At 37.3% G+C, this 22,374-nt stretch overlaps 1 non-coding gene across 1 annotated transcript; it reads right to left on the reverse strand.

Moving 5' to 3' along the window:
* Positions 1-21,553: 21,553 nt before the first annotated feature.
* Positions 21,554-21,660, reverse strand: LOC122744854. The gene has a single exon (XR_006355194.1). It is a non-coding gene; the product is annotated as a U6 spliceosomal RNA (small nuclear RNA).
* Between the last annotated feature and the right edge of the window lie 714 nt (positions 21,661-22,374).

The raw sequence follows: 22,374 nt of genomic DNA on the forward strand, positions 1-22,374 counted from the left end.
AAGAAAAACACCAACACAAATAATTTAAATTAATTAAGGCATCGTAAATGCATCTGAAAGGTGCTGCTTGAGTGTGGATGATTATGACAGGGATATGAATGAAGGCTTCTTGGAGGAGAGGATATTTGATTAAGGCTTTAAAGAATCAGTTGGAATTCAATCTGTGAAAAGGGAAGGAAGACATTCTAGTGATAGGGAAGAAAAGGAACAAAACCAAGGATAGAGGAAAATGCAAGCTGTGTTCTCGAGGCAGAGAGTAGTTCAGTGGGGCTATAGTATAATGTGTTTGGAGCATGGTGGTTTAACAAGGCTAGAAAAGCAGAATAGAGCCAGATTGGTGAGGGCATTGAGAATTTTGAACTTCCCATCACATATCAAGCAGGATGTGATCATAGGCGCATAGACTGAGAGTTAGAAGGGATGGAGAACCACTGAAGGCCTACACCATGGGAGAAAAAGAACACCTGTTTTCCCATCTCTACCAAGGGCAAGAGAAGACAAAGCCCCTTATAATAGCATCAGGTGGAATGCTGGTTAGATGTGAAGAGGGTGTTATTGACAATGATTTCTTGACAGTAAAGGTTATTAAATTGGAACAGGTGAACAGGGCATCTCCTTCCCTGGGGACATTAGAGGAAAGGATGCACAGTCCTCCACCTGGAATAGATTAATGTCCCAGTCAGTGGAGAGAGGTAAGCTGATGACATGATGATCTTTCAAGGCTTCTTCAATAAGAATGCAAAATATTTTATGGAAGAAAGATCTGAGGGGGCTAAACCCCAAACCTTATGGAATGCAGAGACTCACTGAGCTTCAAGGACCTCTGGGAAATACCATAGAAAGAAAATACACAGATGGGAACATTGGAACTTGGACTTATGGATTATTTGAAACTATGAAGAAAGGTGATCTCTATAGAGATTAGATATGGAGGGATGTAAAAACAAAGCATCATGGTAGGACAAAGAAAGTCCCATATTAAAACTGAGAGACTAGATCTCATTTTGACTGGGTCACCTTATTGTTTGACTTTGGATAATCCCTTGCTGGCTTTTTGCTTTTGGACCAGACCTATGACTTCATCAGTGCAGTAGCTCTTTGTGTAGAAATTCCCTTCACTGATGCCAAGAGACAATTGATCTATAACTTACAGTCTCAAGAGTTTCCTGTCCATGGTTGTCACACAGTTCATTTTATGTAAGAAGCAAGACTTCAAACCAGGTCTCTCTGACCCTTTATTCATTATGTCACTCTTCTCAGGCATCAGTTTAACTAACTATAAAATGAAGGGGTTGGAGCAGAAAATCTCTAAAATCTTCCTATGCTTAGATCAGTACTTCACAACTTATACCAACTGGTTACATGACCTAGATATAAAAGATCACATCATAAACAAACTAGAGAAATAAAGAAAAAAAACTTATGTATCAGATGCTTGGATAAAGGAAAAGTTCCTGACCAAAGGATAAAAATAATTACAAAGGACAGAGATAATCACAAAAGTTAAAATGGATAATTCTGATTACATAAAGTACGCAAGTTTTAGTACAAACAAATTCAATAAAGTTAAGATTAAAAATTAATCAAATAACTGAGGAAAGATCTTTGTATCAAATTTCTCTAATATAAGTCTCATCTCCAAGATATATAAAAACTGATTCAAATTCACAAGAATAAAAGGTATTCCCCAAATGGTAAATAGTATAAAGATATGAACAGGTTATTCTCAAGGAAAGAAAATAATCTATAACTATATGAAAAAATTTCAAATCACTAATAGTTAGAGGAATGCATATTAAAGCTAATCCTGAGGTTACATTTCATACCTATCAGATTGACAGAGATGACAAAAAAAGAAAATAATAAATGTTTAAAGATCTGTAAGAAAACAGAACATTGGTGCATTGTTGGTAGAATGGTAAATGGATCTGACTATTTTGATTTATTTTGGAACTATATGCACACACAAAAAGTTACTAAATAGTGCATGTCCTTTGACCCAATTATACCACTCTACCTTTTACCACCCCCACTCCCCTGAGGAAAATATCTTATATGTACAAAAATATTTATAACAGCTTTTTTTGTGATGGGAAAAAAGAAATAAGACTAAAGAGATGCTCATCAATTTGTGAATGGCTGAATAAATTATGGTATATTAATTTAATGCAATATTATTGTTATAAAAATGAGGGAAAACATGGTTTCAAAAAAAACATGGACATATGATTGGTGCAAAGTGAACAAAGCCAGAATAGTTTACACTATGAAATCAATATTATAAAAATAGAATTAGGATGACATTTTATACAACACTATGTAAAACATCTGCTTACAAACATGATCATGTCTTCCCCATCCTCAAAAAACCTCACTTTATTCTTTCATCCCTATTAATTACTGTTCTATATAATTTTTGCCCCTTATGGCTGAACTTCTTAAAAAGGCTGCCTGCAACAGATTTATACATTATCTCCTCTCACTCTCTTTTTTACTCCCTACAATCTGTTTCTGACATTATCATTCCATTAAAACTGTTCTCTCCAAAGTTACCAATCATCTCTTTTGCCAGATCCAATGACCTTTTCTCAATCATCATTTCTCTTGACTTTTCTGCTGTTTTAACAATATTCTCTTCTCTGTTATATCTCTCCTCTCTAGGTTTTTGGGACACCATTCTCTTGTAGTTCTTCTACCTATCAGATCTCTCCTTTTCAGTCTCCTTTTCTGGATCCTCATATAGGTCATGCCTTCCAATCACAGGTGTCCCACAAGTCTTTGTTGTGGGCCCTCTTCTCTTCTCCTCTCTACTACTTCACTCTGGTGACCTCTTCAGCTCTTATGGACTTAATTATCATCTCTATGCTGATAATCTTCAAATTAACCTATCTTGTCCTAACTAATCTTCTGATATTCAATCTTGCATCTCCACCTGCCTTTCAAACATCTCAAAATGAATATCCAGAAAATAGCTTAAACTCAATATTTCCAAAAGTGACCTCATTATCTTTTCCTCCAATCATTCCCTGTCCTTCAAATTTCCATATTACTGTTGAAGTCACCACCATTCTCCCACCCCCAACCCCAGGTTCATAATCTAGATGACATTTCCTATTTCTCACTATCTCTCACTTCCCATATCCAATATGTTGCCAAAGCCTATCTATTTTATCTTTGTGACATCTTTCAAATATACGTCCTCCTCTCCCCTCATACTGCCACCAGTCTGGTGTAGGCTTTCATCACCTTGTTCCTGGACTATGGCAATAGCCTAATGGTGGATCTGTCTGTCTCAAGTCTCTCCACACTCCAATCCATCCTCCAATAAGACATCAAAGTGATTTTCCTAAAGCTTAGGTCCAACTATGTTACTCCCAAACTCAATAAAATCCAGTGGCCTCTGTGACCTCCAGGATCAAATACAAAATTCTCTGTTTGGCCTTCAAAGCCTTCATAAATTAGTCCTAATCCCTCAAACATCTTTTCAGTCTTCTTACACCTTATCCCCCACCAGGTACTTGTCTGGCCAATGATGTTAGCCTTCTTGCTATTCCATGAACAAGACACTTCATTTCTCAGCCCCATACATTTTCTCGGGCTATCCCTAATGCCTGGAATGATCTCCATACTCATATTTAACTTCTGACTTCCTTGGCTTCCTTCAAGTCCCAACTAAAACCCTATCTTCCACAGGAAGCCTTTCCCAACTCTTCTTAATTATACCTCCATCTTTCCATTAATTGTTTCCTATTTATCCTACATATAGTTAATTTCTACATATTTATTTGCTTGTTCTATATATCATTATATTGTGAGTTCTGTAACGATTGGAATAATGCCACCTGCTGGATACTTACTGTAGAAGAGTTCTGCCCATGAAGGGAAGGTCTTTGAGGGCAAGACCAGGAGTCTTTTCTTCAGGATTCAGGAAGTGACGCGGACTAGTGGGAGGAGGAAGGAAGAGACTGGCGCTCAGTCTCGCTCTCTTTCCTGGGGACGCTGGTGGAGAAGGGAGCTAAAAATGTGCTCTCCCTTTAATAGATAGAAATCTAGGCCTTTCTCTCTCTCTTTACCAAATTCTTATTCTCCTTAATAAATGCTTAAAAGTCTAACTCTTGCTAAAGCTTATAATTTATTGGCGACCACTCATTAGATATTTTAGACAGTTTAGCTAGAATTTTAGCCCTTAACAGATGGCTGACCACGAAGAGGAAAGCTAACCCTCAGTCTTCTGATCTGCTGGTTGGGTAAGAAATTTCCCCTCCCTCTCCCTTTAACTGCTAAGTACTGGCGCACTGGCTGTGTTTTCCTTTAAATTTTTTTGAATGGACCTTTTAAACTCCCTAATTACCCTATTTTTGATTTTAGTCTGTTTAACCAGACAAATGGGAGATAAGATCATGTTAATGCTTTGTTTTTGTGGATTTTCTATTTTTCTTTTTATTTTTGTTAAAAGAGCCAGCAACTTACTCACACAAGGAAATATCTCTCCCTCTCCCAACCATGCTTTTTCAGAGAAACCTGAAGAGATTCCTGCAGCTTTTCCCAGTTCTAACACTAATTGTTGCTTTAATTTTGCATGCCTGGAGGCAATGACCCACCCTCTAGAAGCTTTTAATCCCCTAGCACCTGGAGGCCAAGTGGGGGAAGAGGAATCCAGGCCTGAGTTCAAAATCAAGTCTGATTCTAATTGCTCTGGTCCCTCCCCTCCTCTCCAGACCCCACCCTCTACTCCTCCCATGGCCAAGCCCATTGCTTCCCCAGCCCGGGAAGTCCAAAGATCTGATGCGCATGCTCAACTTTCTCTAACTACATTTGCAGCTTCAGGCTCAGCCCTTCCCCAGCCTGGCTGTGCTTCTGAGACAACCTTAGAAAACCCTTTAAATTCCAGATATACTCGTTTTGTTCATAATTTTGCTAACCTGCTTTTGTCTTTAATTAGTAATCTTATAAAGCATTTGTATGGTGAAAAGCCCGACAGACAATATAGAGGGGTTAAAGAAGAAAAACTTAAGCTGAATAAGAATGACAATCAACATAGTTCAAGACTCTGCTTCTTTTGCCATGGAAGGGTATATATTTTACAGAAATGTAGAAGTAAGCAGCAAGGTATTGATATGAGTATTGGGGATTTTAGATATTGGAATCAAGAGTGTTCTGAATTCACTCAGATTATTAATGTCAGTTCAGAGGTTACATAGGATTTCTATGCTATTACATATACATTTTGGAATTAATGGTATAGGTTTATTTTCATAGAGATTTTAATGCTTTTGAGATTGTGTCTTATACTTAGTTTCTAAAACAAGGAGAATATTTGTAAAAGCTTTTTATAGTCATGTGATCAAGTTTATATTTTGTAATACTCTTATTAATATTAAGTTCATATTCATTTAGATTTCCCTAGTTTGAATTTCATTGTCTTTTATTGTTCCATGTGTATTTTTTTTCTATTTATTCATCTCTCTAAATTTTGAAACATTACAAGATGGTTTTGATTTCATAATACAATGTTAATTCTTGGAATATTGTGCTCCCATATTCTGAGTTGTTTTTGTTATTTTTTCTCAACTGACTATTTGATCAAACTCTTTAAAGCATTTCCCTGGCAAATTGTTTGCCATGGCAAGTGTAAATTGATTCTAGAAGTATTATTTTTGATAAGCATATTCCAAAAAAAAAAAAGAGGGGAACATTTGTAAAAGTTTTCTTTGAGATTGTGTTGTGCTTTAACTTGTATTTAAATATGTTCTGATTTTTCACAAAAGTGATTGTATACTAAGTAAAAAAAAGGGGTATTATTTGAAATTGTTGCATAATTATATATTGTGTTCTGAGTCAAGATGTATTCACATTTTTTGCAATCATTTATTATCCTCAATTTTTAAATCCATATGAGACTTGAATTATGGGAATTTATCATTTAAGACATTAATTGCCGTTATTCTGAGTTATCAGATGCCAGTTGGCCAAGATGCCATCCAATCACAAGAGGAATACATGCAAGAGCAGACACTGAACTGTCACATGAGGGGAGACATGCATGAAGTCAAGGTATGGCCGAGGGAACGGCTTTTGACAAATGTTGAGGTTGGATTCTCTTGGTTTAATATTTTATTCTCTTTTTCCCCACAATATTGTACAGATGGCTGGAAGTATTCATCCCACCCATCTCACTTCTACACCTGGCTTCTATGCTCCCTCCTATATGCCTGATGCCATGGACATCTCAATCCCATGCATCTGATTAAGTCTGACTCAGTTTCCTCCAATATGTTCGGTGGCATGGACATATATTCCATCCATCTATTTTAAGCCTGGCATACTGTATGGGCAGTACATATTGCTCAAGTGTGGGAATGCTCATATCCCATCATTTCTCTGTTCTTTTATGGTAACCCCCATAATTATCTCAGATGTCATGATAAATAACAGTGTTGAATTTGGCCTTGACATCTGTTACCAATTATATTAGATTTTTTAATTTCTCATAATGGCATGAGGATAATTAGGCAGATGATGCAAAAAGTGATAAAACAAAGATAAAAATTATTTTTATTAATTAATATTGCAGCAATTGTCTTCTCAATTACCCTCCATGAGGGGGGACTATAGTAATATTATAATTTTAAAGAATGTTTTAATTTTTGTTTTATTATATGTTTCATGTGTAACAACTAAGATTCTGAATTCCCTTAGACATGTTTTTGAGAACTTTCATTGTTGGATTTGATTATTGACAAAGCTATTTTAAAGTTGTGTTAAGCCCAATTTTGTAGGAAATTTTCCTGGCTGATTACCAGCATCCACACATCAACCCCTGTAAAGACTTCCATTCCACGACTACACCTAGAGGACATCTGAAAAAAGACTTTCAGAGACTTTAAATGAACAGTTTTGATTTGTTGTTTTTGTTGGTTTTTTTCTCTTTCTGTTATAATATACACCATCTGTAACATGTATTCTCTGCAGAGGCCCTCCCTTTGCAAGACTAATGTCAAAGCGTCGGTTCATGAGGACAAAAAAAAAAAAATCGCCCCTCTGAACAAAACTTTCCTCTCTTCCTTTTCTATATTGTTGTTCACATATTATTAGTTAGCAAAAGTTATTATATTCTTTTTACTGTTCCGTCAAGGAAACATTTTGTTTCTTGAGGAACAACAGGGGGGACTGTAACGATTGGAATAATGCCACCTGCTGGATACTTACTGTAGAAGAGTTCTGCCCATGAAGGGAAGGTCTTTGAGGGCAAGACCAGGAGTCTTTTCTTCAGGATTCAGGAAGTGATGCGGACTAGTGGGAGGAGGAAGGAAGAGACTGGCGCTCAGTCTCGCTCTCTTTCCTGGGGACGCTGGTGGAGAAGGGAGCTAAAAATGTGCTCTCCCTTTAATAGATAGAAATCTAGGCCTTTCTCTCTCTCTTTACCAAATTCTTATTCTCCTTAATAAATGCTTAAAAGTCTAACTCTTGCTAAAGCTTATAATTTATTGGCGACCACTCATTAGATATTTTAGACAGTTTAGCTAGAATTTTAGCCCTTAACAGTTCCTTGAGGACAGTGGTTATATCTTGCTTTTTTGTATCCCTTGTGTTTATCATAGAGTGCCTGACACATAGTAGGTCCTTAATAAATGCTTATTAACTGACTGATAAACAACTTTGAAAGGCATTTTTTTGTTGTTCAATTTTTTTTAATGAGGGAATTGGGGTTAAGTGACTTGCCCAGGGTCACACAGCTAGTAAGTGTCAAGTGTCTGAGGCCGGATTTGAATTCAGGTCCTCCTGAATCCAGGGCCTGTGCTCTATCTACTGTGCCACCTAGCTGCCCCTGTTGTTAACTCTTCATGGCCGCATGACCCATAGCACTCCAGGCCTTTCTATCCTCCACTATCTTTAGAAGTTTGTCTATGTTCAGGAATTCAGATCAATACAATGACTATCCATGATTCCAGATGAAGCAAGCTATCTACCTCTCACCTTACAAAGAGGTGATGGATTCTGGGAGCAGAATAGCAGTATCTATCTATCTATCTATCTATCTATCTATCTATCTATCTATCTATCTATCTATTGTAATGATTGGAATGACACCACCTGCTGGAAACTTACTGTAGGAAAGCTCCAACATGAGGACAGGGCCTCTGAGGGCAGGACCATGTTGCTTTCTTTGGCATTAGGAAGTGACCTTGGCTGGTGGGAGGAAGAATGGGGAGGCTGGTGCTCTGACTCACTCCCTTTCCTGAGGACTCTGGTGGAGAAGGGAGCTGGAAATGCACTCTCCCTTTAATAGATAGATGAATCTAGGCCTCTCTCTCTCTTTACCAAATTCTTATTCTCCTTAATAAATGTTTAAAAGTCTAACTCTTGTTAAAGCTTATAATTTATTGGTGACCACTCATTAGATATTTTAGACAGTACAGCTAGAATTTTAGCCCTTACACTATCTATCTATCTATCTATCTATCTATCTATCTATCTATCTATCTATCTATCTATCTAGATATATATTATAATTCTATATATGTGTATGTAAATTTCTTTTAAGACATTTTAATTTAAAATTTTTTAATCCTGTCATCATTCTAACCCATAAACTCCATGATTGTTTGGCATCAATCAATAATCAATAGGCATTTATCAAGTACCTACAATGTGACAGGCACTGTGCTAAGTACTGGAATTATAAATACAAAGAATGAAATATTTTCTATAATCAAGGACCTTATATGGCATCAAAGAGACAACAAATACACAAGTATGTGAAAAACTACAAAGAGATGAAATGCAAATAAGTAAAAGGTAGCTAAATTAAAGATAAGGTAGTTAGAGAAGAAGGATACTAGGAATTGGGGAAATTAGGAAAGGATTCACATAGAAGATAATGCATGAACTGTGTCTTAAAGAAAGAGAGGGGTTCTGAGAGATGGAGGTGAAGAAGTGCAAAGCCGGTATGGAAGATGGTTGGTACAAGGCAAAGAAATAGAATACTGTCTGGGAAATAGTGAAGGCTGTTTTGGCTAGACTGCAGAGCATGAGAGGAGGAGTAATGTCCACTGAGGCTGAAAAAAATAGGTTAGGTACAGGTTGTAAAGGGCTTTAAAAACTAGACAGAGAAACTTGTATTTTATCCCAGAATCAATAGGTAGTGATTAGTGTTTAGTAAGGAGTGCACTGACATAATCCCACATAGGCTGATGGAAAATCACATTAGCAGTTTTCTGGAGGATGCACTCGAGTGGAGAAAAACCTGAAGAAGGGATATTATTAGGAAGCTGTTGGAAGAATCTAGAGAAGAGGTAAGGAGTTCCTGGAATTAAATTTATTCGACTTATCTACAAAGGGCAGGATGAAAGGGTGCATAAAAGTGTGAGAGAAGGAATAAGATAAAAAAGAATATGTAGTTTACTCTACTTGAGTCAAAGGTCAACAGTGAAGGGAAAATAATCCCCATAGTCTCTCAGAAGGAAAGGAGCCTACAAGAAAATGGGAGAGGAGGGGAGGGAAGGATTGAACCAGAAAGAAGAAGCAATTATTTCAGAAGTAGAAGGAAGTACTACTAATGACCTCCAATGGGGAAAGAAATGTTCTTACAATGAATACAATTTGCAAGGATTTGGTACAGAGAGAAATCATTCATCTTACCTCAGGAAAAAGGGAATCAGAGTTCCTTGGAGCAATTGACATCCAGAAAAGTGGGAGGGCATGTATCTGGGGTGGGGGAGATTTCATGGAAAATGGGGGGAAATGACTATGTGGAGGGCAAAAGTTAATAATGAACTGCACAATTAGGGGCATAGAAAAGTTTATATGTGGGGTAATATCCTCTTTCACCTCTAACTATTAGTATTTCTATGAAGGAGGAATAACAGAAAAGGGGGAGGGAAAAGGGACAAGCTCAACAAGTCAATAACATAGAAACTATTTTGAAGAAGAAATACAAAATAGGTACCATAAAAGCCTTAATTTCATGAAAAAAATGCAGACTAAAGAAGTAATAATGATAGTGATCATAAATCAAAGAATCTAGAATAAACAGAGAGGGAATATAAATAATGAGGAGGATGGGGAAAAGAAATCATTTCTAGGAAATGGCACAGAAAATAAAATTTTAAAAATTAAGGAACAAAACAAATTAAAGGGGAGGAGAATAAAATGGGTTTTATTTAACTACTCAACTGAAAGGGGAGGGAAATGAATTAAGTAACTGGATAAAAGCAATAAAGAAAAAAGAACTAATAAGCAAAACTTCAACAATAGCAAAGGGGGTAACAAATGGGAGGCTTAGGGGAAAGGAATCAATGAGAATAGGTTTGCCATAAAATAGATTAACTTAAAATAATTTAAGAGATAGAATACTGGGTTTATAGAGGAGGAGACAATTCCATTTTAAAATATTAGCGACATATTCAATAACTCATAACTTTGAATGTTAATGGACTAAATAATCCAATAAAACAGGAAAGAGCGACAGACTGGAAAAGAAAACAAAACCCCACAATCTGTTCCTTACAAGAAACATGCCTAAAAATACAAAGCTATGCAGAGAATAAAAACTAGGGTCTATAACAAAATTTATTATATGTCAAATGAATCCAAAAAAGGTGTTGCAATCATGGTAGCAAATGAAGTAAAAACAAATATTTGTAACATGAAAAAGAGATAAACAAGGAAACTACCGTATGCTGAAAGGAACTATTGAAGTGTGTGTGTGTGTTTGTGTGTATGTGTTTGTGTGAGTGTGAAACTGAGGCAAATGATTAAGTGACTTGCCCAAAGTCATACAACTGCTAAATATCTGAAGTCAGATTTGAATTCAGATCTTCCCGACTCCAGACTGGTGCTGTATTCACTGCATCACCCAGCTACCCACTCTGTCAGCATTAGATAAGTCTAAAAGAAAGATTGTTGTTATTGTTTTTTCTTTGTGTTTGAAGATAAACAAAAGTGAAAATATAGAATTAAAAATTGAAGAAGCTAGAGCTAAAAGACTTGTGGAACTTTCTAAATGGGACTTCTAAAGAATAATATGTATTTCTCACCACCATATAAAACTTTTACAAAAATTGGCCATATAGCAATGCCCCCCCTTTTTTTTACAAAAAAATGACCATATGGTAATGCCTATATAGGGATAGTACATAAATATAAAAAGGTTGAAATAGTAAATACATCATTTGTAGACCACCACACACACACACGCACACACACAGAGACAAGTAATCAGTTCAGGGAGTCTAAATATAGACACAAACAAAACTGGTAATTTAACAAAAACCTAAATAATGAGTAGGTCAAAGAAGAAATCATAAGAATAATTTGTGACTACAAAATAAAATGATAATAACAAAACACCATGCTAAGACTCCTGAGATATGGTTAAAGCAGTCCTTAGGGGGAAAATCATATTTCTACAAACTTACATTTAAGAATTAAAACAAAATATTAAGAAGGAAGACAAGACCATTAGCAAAAACATTGATTTACGTGTATATATTAACAAAATAGAAAAACAGAGGCTTAGTGAACTGAATATACATATAGAAAATTAGAAAGTCAACAAATAAACAAATCTAAAATATCTTTTGTCCAAGATGTGACCATGGAAAAATGATAATTCTAGGGAAGAAGATGAAAGCCTTTGTTCCATAATCTTCATCATCTCAATTTGTAAAAATACTGTATAAAGACTAATTGCCACACTAACAATTTGTTTTTGACCCACAAGGATTATCGACACCAACCAAAAGCATTGGAAAGGCTTAATTTGGAAAAGAATCTGATTCATTTCCATCAAACATTTATGACTTCAGCCCCAGGAGAAATACAATTTTAGGCAAGTGAAGGGAAGAAAATAAGCTTTTATTAGGCATTTACTGTGTGCGAAACACTATTCTAAATCTTTTATAATTATTTCTTTTTTTTCAAGTGAGGCAATTGGGGTTAAGTGACTTGCCCAGGGTCACACAGCTAGTCAAGTGTCTGAGACTGGATTCGAACTCAGGTCCTCCTGAATCCAGGGCCAGTGCTCTGTGCCACTTAGCTGCCTTTGTTTTGCTTTTTGGTCTGTTTTCCTTTACAACATGGCTAAGACAGAAATATTTTTACATGACTATACTCTCTATCAGTTTGCTTGCCTTCTCAGAGTAGGCAAGAAAGTGAGGGAATTTGGAACTCAAAACTTTTTTAAAAATGTTAAAATTGTTTTCACATGTAATTGAGAAAAATACAACACTACAATATCCAGTGAAAGCCAAGTAAATGACAGAGCTATAGTCGGATGGAAAAAGCACAGAAAAGAGACTTGAGAGGTAGGATGAGCTAGAGGACAGTGTGCTGGATTTGGAGTAGGCAAAGACTCAGTTCAGTACTTACTAGCTGAACTACCTGCAATACTTACCAGTTTAATAATCCTGGGCAAATCAATCATTCTTACTTGAGCCTCAGTTTCTTCATCTGTAAAATGAGGATAATAATATACCTACCTAACAGGACTATTGTGAAGATTAAATGAACTATTGCATATCAAGTACTATCTAAATGTCATTGATTATTATTAGAAAGATATCCTGAAGTAGCTGGATAGAGGTGACCTTTGAGGCCTGAAAAACCTGAGTTCCAGTCCTGTCTCTGACATATATCAACTGTATGACTTTGGGCAGGTTACTTCATCTCTCAGAAGCATTTATCAAGTGCTTATGATGTGTCAGAAACTAGGGCTAAGCAGTGGGGAATACAAAGAAATGCAAGAAGGATTCCCTGCTCTCAGAACCAAGACCTGAGTTCAAGTCTCACCTCCGATACCAAATTGACTGTATGACTAGGCAATGAATTTCACCTTAGAGTTCTAAGTGCAACTCTGTCACAGGGTCATTTGAAGAGAAGGACTGACTTGCATTAGTAGAGGAAGAAGTTTCTTTGTCTGGGAGCTCTTCATAGAAATGAAATCACAGGTCACATCCCCATTTCCTGTGTTTTCTAACAATAGCCCTTTTAGTTGGCAAGAACAACTGACTATTATTTCCATTTTACACACAGGAAAAAAAAAAACAAAAACAAAAAACAACTTGATCTCAGAGATATTAAGTGATTAACCTAAAATAACATAGCAAGTAAATGGCAGTCAGGACTCCAGCTGAGGTCCTTTGACTCTAAATCTAGGTCTCTTTCCATAATACCATGGTTCCTTGGGATAATGAAAAATCATAGCCCAGGCACTAAGAACAGAAGTTTTTCTGGTAGATGGTGGGAGTGGAAAGAGAGGAATAGGAAAGACAGAGAAAATGGAGCCCAAGTCAAGTATTACCTGCTCAGAAGACTGCTAGGCCTTTTCTCTGCTCTTATCTTTTCCAAATCCTGCCCTGCCCCCATTATGAAAGGAAAATTTGGGTGAGTTGCCAGAAATCTGAGTCTCTGGATTCAAAGCTCTGAGTAGAAAGTGAAGCTTAGCTTTATGACCATGTTTTCCCAGGTGCCAGGTGTTTTGGGGCTTGCAGGTGTGAGCCTGGCCAGGTCACAATAAAAAGGTCAGATTTAAGGTTACTTTTGAAAAGAATGGTTTGCTAGGTAATCCGATAAGAAGTATCTTTCAAGTTCAAAAGCAAGAGTTATGTGGCCAATGCTACACAATCACAAGAACAAAAGAGTTGCATCAAAAATGTCATCTGTATTCCCACCAATAAGCCTCAGCATCTCTCGAGGCTGCTTATGGCTAGGAGAATGTCACCACAGCAATTAGCTGCCTGTTTTTATAGACAGCAGAATTTCCTCTATGGTCTGATTGAGCTAGTGGCTTTCATGCTTCCCAAAGACCAAAGAGTTTGGGAAACTCAACTTCTTCACACTCGTTTTAAGATTTTCCCACTCACCGGGTCCCCTGGTTAATCCCAGGTCATTAGATTTTCCAGCTTGGAGTACTAGGAAGAGTTATTTCAATCAATAATTAAGTGCTTACTTCGAGGCTGACCTTGTGCTAAATACTAAAAACAAAAAGAAAAAGCAAAAACAATCCCTGCTCACAGGAAGCGCACACCCTAATGGGGGAGAAAAGATAGGCATCATTTGGTCCATATATGATATGTAGTTGATAGAAAATAACTAGGGCAGAGCCAAGAAGGTGGAGGAAAGGCTCAGTTGAACTCTTCCCAAAACCTCCAAATACCTGTAAATAATGTCATAAAACAATTCCTGGAGCCTCCTAACTAACAAAAGAAAAGGGTAAGATAATTTTCCAGCCAAAAACAACTTAAAAGGTGAGCAGGAAAGGTATGTTGTACCAGTGGTAGCCCAGAGCAGTCTGCACTAGGACAGATCAGGCCCCAGAAAACCAGGAGCGGGTCATGGGAGCCACTAAATCAGCAACAGCAGTGGGCTACCCACTACAAACAGGAAGGGGGTTGAACAACTGCTCAGAAGGAGATTACAGAGGCCTCTTTGTTAGCATTGAGGCAAAACTCTGTTGCTTTGTCAATACTCAGATCCCTGGTTAGAGTCCTTGGGGGAGTCCCAGGGAACACCAGAGTTTGTAGCAGCTGCAATGGAGCAGGGACTCTCTTCACAGCTCCAGGGCAGAAAAGAGTGCTTGTGATTGCTCATAGACCAGAGTACAGGCCAGGAAAGTAGTAAACACACCTCTCCTTAGATCATACTACCTTGGAAACTCTAAAGACTTGCAGCTCCCTAGAAGTATCTCTGAAAATGGCTGCACAAAACCCCCAAAGTTTTGGACAGTGCATCCTCCACCCTGGAAGCAGAATACTGCTTTAACAAAGAGTTAAAAGGCAAGAAATAGGCTGGGGAAATGAGCAAAAAGCAGAAAAAAATCTGACCATAGAAAGCTTACTATGGTGCTAAGGAAGAACAAAACACACCCTCAGAAGAAGATAACAAAGTCAAAACTCCTATATCCAAAGCCTCCAAGAAAAACATGGATTGATCTCAAGCCATTGAAAGGGATCAAAAAAGACTTTGAAAATAAAGTAATAAAGATAGAGTAAAAATTGGAAAGAGAAATGAGTGATGCAAAAAAATTATGAAAAAAAAGAGTCAACAGTTTGGTAAAGGAGACACAAAATAATACTGAAGAAAATAACACCTTAAAAAACAGACTAGGCCAAATGTTAAAAGACATACAAAAAGTCAATGAGGAGAAGAATGCCTTGAAAATCAGGATTAACCAAATAGAAAAAGAGGCACAAAAATTCACTGAAGAAAAACTCCTTAAAAAGTAGAATTGACCAAATAGAAAAAGAGATACAAAAACTCACTAAAGAAAACAATTCCTTAAAAATTAGAATTGAGCAAATGGAAGCTAATGACTTTATAAGAAATCAAAAAAGCAATAAAATAAAACCAAAGGAATGAAATAATAGAAGATAACATGAAATATCTCATTGGAAAAACAACTAACCTGGAAAAGAGATACAGGAGAGATAATTTTAAAATTACTGAACTACTTGATAGCCATGATAAAAACAAAACAAAACAAAACAAAGAAACTTAGATACCTTTCAAGAAATTATCAAGGAATACTGCCCTGATAGTCTAGAACCAGAGGGTAAAATAGAAATTTAAAGAATCCAGTGCTCACCTCCTAAAAGAGATGCCAAAATGAAAACTCCTAGGAATATTATAACTAAGTTCCATAACTCCCATGTCAAGGAGAATATATTGCAAGCAGGCAGAAAGAAACAATTCAAGGATCATAGAGCCAACATCAGTATAATACAAGATTTAGCAGCTTCTGTGTTAAAGGATCAAAGGGCTTGGAATATGATGTTCCAGAGGGCAAAGGGACTGGCATTACAACCAATAATCACTTATTCAACAAAACTGAGTATAAGCTTTCAGTGGACAAAAGAGCCATTCCCCAGTTGAGAAATGATTAAAAGATATGAATAGTTTTCAGATAGAGTAACAAAAGCTATCTATAACCATATGAAAAAAAATGCTCTATTGATTGGAGAAATGCCAATCAAAACAATTCTGGGGTACTACCTCATATCTATTATATTGGCTAATAGAACAGAAGAGGAAAATGACAAATATTGGAGGGGATGTGGGAAAAATGGAACATTGATGCAATGTTGGTGTTGAAAACTGATTTAACCATCATGTAGAGTAATTTGGAACTATGCCCAAAGGGCTATAAAACTGTGTATTCTCTTTGACCTAGTAATACCACTACTAGTTCCATAGCCAAAAAAGGATAAACAAAACAAAAAAAGAACTATAGGCACAAAAATATTTATAGCAGTTCTTTTCTGGTAGCAAGGAATTGGAAATTGAGGGGATGCCTATTAATTGGGGAATGGCTGAACAAGTTGTGGTATGTGATTATGATGGAATACTATTGTGCTATAACAAATGGTGAGTGGGATGCCCTTAAACCTGGAGAGACTTAAATGAATTGATGCAAAGTGAAATGTACTGTGTACAAAGTAACAGCAATGTTTTGAGGTGATCAGCTGTGAATGACAGCTATTTTCAGCAATACAGTGCTCCAAGACAACTCTGAAGGACTTATGATAAAGAATGCTGTCCATCCCCAGAGAAAGAACTGATGGCGTCTGAAGCATGATTGAGGCATATTTTTTTACTTTATTTTTCTTTAGGTTTTTTGTCTGTTGTTTTTTTCACAACATAACTAATATGGAAATGTTTTGAATTACTACACATGTATAATCTATATTGAATTGCTTGCCTTCTCAAAGGAGAGTTGGAGGGAGTAAGGGGGAGAATTTGTAACTTAAAGTTTTAAAAATAGATGTTAATTTGTTTTTAAATATAATTGTGGGAAAATAAAATACTAAAAAAAGAAAATAACTTTAAAGGGTACCAAGAAAGACCTCCAATATGTGGTGACACTTGAGCAGTCTTTAAAGCCAAGAAGACTAAGATGCAGATGTTAGGAGTAAAAACATGGCAGGCATGGGGGATAGCCACGCTAAAGGCACAAGATGTATGAGAAAAAAACAGAGGCCAATATAATTGGATTAAGAGTGTGCATGGCAGGGAGTAATGTGATTAAAGAGAAAAGCCAAAGGGGCCAAGTTGTGAAGAGCTTTAAATGACAAACAGAAGAGTTTATTTGATTTGAGAGCTAATGAGGTATTGTTGGGGTTTATTCCATAGCATGGTGCCATGGTTGGGCCTACCTGATGCCTGATGATCTCTCTTCAAGTCTTATCAGGAGGTTTGTGACCCTGGACTCTTCAACATTCTATTTTACTTTTGTCATCTTGTGTAGTGGATAGAGAGTTGTACTTGGAATAAGGAAGATCTAGGTTCAAATCTCACCTTATACACTGCTTGTGAGCCCTAAAGAAATCACTTAACCTTTCTGGACCTCAGTTTCCTCATCTATAAAATGAAAGGATTGAACTCAATGGCATTCAAAGTCTCTTCCATCTCTAAATCTATGAGTGCTTTGGGAAGGGCACAAAGACTTGATGAGGAAAATATTTTGAATGATAGTTGGACAATTCAGGAAATGTAGTTCCCTCTCTGCTACACACACACACACACACACACACACACACACACACACACACACACACACACACACACACACACCACTGTAGCCAGGAAAATAATAGAAAAGACAACACATTGGATTTATGGTTGGAGTACAAAACCTTACAGTTCAAGGAGCTTGAGAATGGAGCAAGGAGCCAGGCTCTCATCAATGGGGACAGTGGCAGATAAATAAGGGTGATGACCTAGAAGTAACCTAGAGAGGATTGGGACAGAAGAGTAGTGAGGTGCTGTGTAGAGCAATGATGAATCCAGGAGACAAAAAAAATCTCTTGTCTTTGGAATATGGAACCTGGTAGAGTGTTCTTGTTTCATTTTCTTTTCTCTTCCTCATATCCATTGGTTTAGATAAAGCAAAGAATCCTCACCCCCAACACTTCTCTTTCCCTATTCCCCACTGCCAATGATAGTTTGTAAACTTTATTTTTTTTCATAAATGAGTTTGTTCCCTTAGTCTGTGGGGTTTTTGTTACTTGTGATCAGTGTGGGCAAGGGGATAATGACTCTGAGGGTTCTCTTATACAGGGCTTCTTTTTTTTTTTTTTTTTTTGGTTTTTTGGTAGGGCAATGAGGTTTAAGTGACTTGCCCAGGGTCACACAGCTAGTAAGTGTTGACACTTGGGGGTTGACAATGGGGGTTAAGTGTCTGAGACTGGATTTGAACTCAGGTACTCCTGAATCCAGGGCCGGTGCTTTATTTACCATGCCACCTAGCTGCCCCCTTATACAGGGCTTCTTAAACTTTTCCCACACAGGACTCCTTTACACCCAAGAAATTTTTATGTGACCCTGGATATATAAACATATAAAATAGGCATACAAATCAAACATTTACTGCCAAATTTTTCATGACCCCCACATTCAGTTCCATGACCTCATGTGGGGTCACGACCCACAGTTTAAGAAGCTTTGCTTTTATAGAATATATGCTACAACCCTCCAATACTGGCTTGGGGATGTTGTATGAAAGACTCCCTTTAAGGACCATTGAGCTACTGAACTGTAGCTCTTATTATTTGTTTGTTTGTTTGTTTGTTTTTTAGTGAGGCAATTGGGGTTAAGTGACTTGCCCAGGGTCACACAGCTAGTAAGTGTCAAATGTCTGAGGCCAGATTTGAACTCAGGTACTCCTGACTCCAGGGCCGGTGCTTTATCCACTGCGCCACCTAGCAGCCCCTTATTATTTGTGTTATAACTCTCCAAAAACAGAAACTTAAAACTTGATCTTGGGGCTCATTCCTCTAGAATAAGCTAGTTGCCACAGCTAGAATGAGCTGGCTGCTTACCTGTGGCAAGAAGCACAGAGGGCCCAGGGGCCATACCACTATTACTCTATTCCTGGAAAGGAAAAGGGGACATAGGAGGGAAAAGAAAACTCCATGAAGGCCCAATAGGTAGAGTCAGCTGTGACTTATGAGTGTCATGGCCCTTCTTCCTTTCTGGTTGGGAGGAGGAAGTGAAGAGAGCACAGGTCTGTCCTTACATTCCATAGTTACACCTGATAGTTATATGTAAATTGAGGATAATATTTGCACTTCCTGTTTTACTGGGTCATGGCTTTGTAAACCTTCAAATGCTATAGATGTGAGTTACTATTTCCATCTTCTAATATCATTCACACATAGGCTAGGAAGCAAAGTTTTAACATGGTTAGTGAGTCACCAAGCACCTACTCTATATAGAGTCCTAGACTAAAGGTAGGGAGTAGATGTAACAGAAATGACATGTCTATACCCTTGTGGCACACAATGGTCCCATGCTTTCATGTTATACAGGTGGAAACCAAAGCACAGAAAGTGAGAGGAACTTGTCCTGGGTCACACAGCTAACTAGGAGCCTCAAAGACTTACTAGCTGTGTGACCACAGGCAAGTCACTTAACCCTGTTTGCTTCAGTTTCCTTGTGTATAAGTGAGCTGGAGAAAGAAATGGCAAACTACTTCAGAATCTTTACTTAGAAAACCCCAAAAGGGGTCCACAAAGAGTTGGACACAACTGAAAAAAAGACTAAACAACAATTATTTAGTTTGTGGCTTATCCAGTCCTCTCTTACTCCTCCTTTAACCTATATACCTTCTAGTAATTTCTTTATTCCTCAGTCCCTCTACTAAAAATTGATTTATTCCATATGCCTACAGTCACAGAATAGCTTCATAATGGTCAGAGTGGATTTGAAGTTAAAAGACCTGCCTTCATGTTGCAATTCTGCTATTTAATATCATATGACCTTTGGTGAGCTCCTTAACTTCTGTCTCTAGATGTTTTTCAGCTCTGAATCTTAGTGTCCTTTAAATGTACCATATACCTAGAATTGATGTTGAAAAAAGTATAAATTATATGTAAACTGCTCTTCTTCAATGTCCTGAAAACTTAAGTCAATGTCTTCTCTAACCTATTCCCATAGCTAAATATTAGGCTATTTTGTGCCTTAGACATATGACATGAGGCTTTTTTCCTCAATTGAGAGCTTGAGGGGAAAGGACAGGGAAAAGGAGCAAGATAGGAAGGTGAAAGATCTCACTACAGTCAACCATTTGGTGTTTTCATATTTTAACTAGTTAATATTGCTAAGCTCTGCTGTTTTAGTGTTGTTGAAGGACTGCAAGTGTTGTTGGTGCGCTCAAAAGTTGGCCCTCCTCGGACAAAGCCCCAGTTATCATGCCCTAGTTACAGATCTGTCCGTAACATAATGAAAATTTCAGATGAAATTTGAAACTCTACAGCTCCTACAGGACCTTGATGATTTCATTTTGTCCACTCATGTTCCCAGCTACAAGTACAGAAACACATCTACATATACTCAGGTGGAACACAGATGGAAGCACAACCACTTGAAATAGGTTCCAGCACACAGCCACCAATGATTACTCATAGCAACACATGTGAGGGCCATCTTCTGATGCAAGCTCTGGATGGACCCTTTGCCCCAGTAAAAACATAAGCTCTAAAATGTAAATTGTTTCACTTTTCTCTTCATATCCCCAGCACCTGGTGTCTGGCACTTAGCAGATCTCTAACAAATGTTGGTGAAATTAAATAAACTGAATTCTCCTCCCACACAAAGCACAAAAGGATACATTCCATTCACAGATACCCATCCTCTCTCCTCATCAGGATTACTCTGCTCAGGCCATTGATGCTGAGCAGAGATTCCTGGGTATTCAAACTGAACCAAGTCAATGTGTCCTACATGGAAACTGACCAGAACTTGGAAAAGTAACAACCAGTGAGTCAGACTTGAGAAAAGCAGAGTGGGACAAATCTGTACCTCCAGGCACAGATTCAGATTAGCATGGTCATTTAGTCATTAGCACACATGGGATTACTGAAAAGATTTACATGAAGGTTTCATATCAAGGCAATTCAGATCATAAATGAAAGTATAAAGCTATTGGCCATGATGGACCCATATTTCATAATTGATTTAACAAATAAGTTGCAGCTGGCATTGCCAATACCTATCTGCTATTTCAGATGTGCTATATGACAGGACCATTCTGAGTTAGTCCAGAAACAAACCCATAGTAAACTAGCACCACTGAGTTTGAGCCATCTGTTTAGCCAGTGAGATGTTGTCTAGTATGCAATGGGGCAATATAGATGGGCAACCAAAGGGCAAGAGAAAGGTAAAAAGCATATGGTAGTCATTGTGTTATGCACTTTACAAATATCATATTTCGTTTGATACTCATAACTACCCTGCAACTGAGGTGTTATAATTGTCCCCACTTTACAGTTGATGACATTAAAGTAAATGGAGGGGGGGCAGCTAGGTGACATTTACTAGCTGTGTGACCCTGGGTGAGTCACTTAACCCTCATTCCTCTGCCCCCCCCAAATAAAATAAAGTAAATGCATGTTAAGTGACTTGCCTGAGATCATATAGTCAATGAAGTATCTGAGTGCAGATTTAAAGTCAGGACTTCCTGACTCTAGACCCAGCACGCTATCCACCATGCCATCTAGCTTCTAGAACACTGAGCAATGTTTACATAAATTGTTGTTGGTGGTGGATTTTTTTTTTTAATATGGAACGCTTCACAAATTTGCATGTCATCCTTGCTCAGGGGCCATGCTAATCTTCTCTGTATCATTCCAATTTTAGTATATGTGCTGCTGAAGCGAGCATGGTGGTGGATTTTTTATTTGTTTGTTTCTTACCATGAATCTAAAGTAACTCACCCACCTCTAACATTTTCTGGCTGGATAACATGGTCCAGTCAGCCTCTTTAAATTATTTACATCATAAAATTAGTGTAATACTTTGGGTTTTATACAGAAATCATTTTATAAATGTTTCAGTACTAAAGAGATATTAATTATGATGTTCACATGTACAGGGTGGGTCAAAAGTCATGAAAGAGTCTGATGTTTTAATAACTTTTTGAAATTTTTTTCTTTATTTCATTATACACATACATATAATTCCCTCTATATATACTGTTTGTAATAGTATGGTATTATAAATTAAAAACAAAAAATAAAGGAGTTATTAAATATTGAAACCCCTTTGTGACTTTGTGATTTTGGCCCACCCTGTACTACAAAGAGCATTGGTTCAGATTCAAGAAAAAGTTTGAAAACTAGGGAAGTTGAGAAGTATTTAAATTATCAGAAGGAAAAGAAAAGAATGGAATGAATTAGATAAAAGTTTCCTTTTAATTGTATTCTTGCTTGAGATGCTCAGAGTGGGAGAAACTTCTGTTTGCATTAGAGTTTGGCAAAAATCTATTAATTGCCAGTCAAAGGCAGAAAGCCCAAAACAAATAAACTAAGCTCCCTTCAAGGAGTCCCCAGCAAATAAAACAGACCTTGACCAGGAAAGACAGCCAAGAGATCAACC

Source organism: Dromiciops gliroides, chromosome 2 (assembly GCF_019393635.1).
Source record: "Dromiciops gliroides isolate mDroGli1 chromosome 2, mDroGli1.pri, whole genome shotgun sequence".
NCBI classification, from domain to species: domain Eukaryota; kingdom Metazoa; phylum Chordata; class Mammalia; order Microbiotheria; family Microbiotheriidae; genus Dromiciops; species Dromiciops gliroides.